The sequence below is a fragment of the Bidens hawaiensis genome, unplaced genomic scaffold (genome assembly GCF_021521415.1).
Source record: "Bidens hawaiensis isolate Kalapana, Puna unplaced genomic scaffold, B.hawaiensis_p1.1 tig00043424_1, whole genome shotgun sequence".
Taxonomy (NCBI): Eukaryota; Viridiplantae; Streptophyta; class Magnoliopsida; order Asterales; family Asteraceae; genus Bidens; species Bidens hawaiensis.
This window is the reverse complement of record NW_027497687.1, coordinates 36,125-37,766: the sequence shown is the minus strand read 5'-3', so window position 1 is coordinate 37,766 and position 1,642 is coordinate 36,125.

The window sequence follows — 1,642 nt, the reverse complement described above, 5'->3', positions numbered from 1 at the left end:
ATTCTGCTTTAGAACTTGAGTTTGGAGAGCCTTTTGCACCATACATTCCCGGATCCTGCCTGATCAGTATGCATCTCTTTTCGTACCATATTAAGCTCATAATTACGTAACTTGTTAACCACCTTCTCTAAATCAAAACTATCAAATTCTTTATCTTCTCTCATCAGAACTGTGTACATCTTCCATTTTGGTGGAAGAGCATCAAGAAGCTTTTCCACAATCTCACTCTCAGTGTACTCTATGGAGTAGTTGTTCAACTCGGTCATTAAGTGATAGTATCGTGTGATGATGTCATCAAGTGATTCATTTTTAAAATACTTGAATACTGAGAATTGAGTTTTCAGCAACTTTGTCTTGGAGTTACGAATTCCGACATTACCTTCATAGCGGTTCTCTAATGCTTCCCACAATTCTCTAGCAGACTTGTACTTTCTAAAAGTGTGTAGAATCTCTTGTGGTAGTGCCATTGTTATTGCAGCTAGTGCCTTACTCTCGGCCTCATACATTTTCTTCTCATCATCCTCCATCTTATTATACTTCTTGAGTTGCTCACGACCTTCGAACTCAGTTGTTGGTGGAATATATCCATCCTGAACACATACCCACATCTTTGCATCGTGGTACTTCACATACTGCTCAAATCTGTCTTTCCATGCAACAAAGTCAGTGCCTTTAAGCAACTTTGGAGCTTTAGTAGCTGATCCAACTTCAACTTCCATCTTTACCAGTTCAGTGATGTTTATCGAAGTTATATTCAACTGAAACGAGAACTAACGCCAAACCAAAATGTCAACTGTGAACAGTAGATGGCGAAGTTAGGATAACTTCGCCTGAGTTAACTTCGCTTTTGGCAAAGTTAGAAAATACAAATTAACTTTGCCAGATTAGAAATTTGCCCAAATAACAACTTCGCCAGATAACTTCGCCTCGTAAGTTCGCTTGATGCTATCTTCGCTAAAAACCCTAGTTCCACTTGACGGCAACTTCACCGGAAGATCTGATATGATTTGTTAGGCTGAATCTTTGATTTCGACAGCTGTGAGAGTAATAGGGTGTGCGATTTGGAGGGTGTTGTTGAGAGACGAACAAAAGAACGGTGTTTTTACGTGAAATGTTCCGCAAAAAGTCTAACGGAATACTTTTCACACTCATGTGATAATCTCGAACCACACAATCACTAGCAAATGCTCTGATACCAATTGTAGGTTCCCAGAGGGATCTATACAGGAGTATCTCGTAACACGAGGGTGCGGAATCCCCTACGTATACGATACGAGTGTTTACACGAGAAATACATAAATAACACGTAAACACAAATGATTACTTGTTATATCGATGTAACGAACCAAAACACCAACCAAGCGTCACGACAGGTTGCGAACCAAAACTGCCAAGAAGTGTTACTAGTAAAAGGCCGAAGTTAGTTTTAAATATCAAGTTTCCTAAGTCAGGTTGCGAACCAAAACTGCCAAGAAGCAATCTCGAGAACGAGATTAATTTCAAGGTGGGGAGGATGTAACACCGTGAAAATTTCGAGTTCAAAATATCAAGTTTCCTAAGTCAAAGGTGTAACATCCCGAAATTTCTAAAAATAATATTTAATATATTATTTATTTATGATGGAAAAGTTTACTTGAGTTAG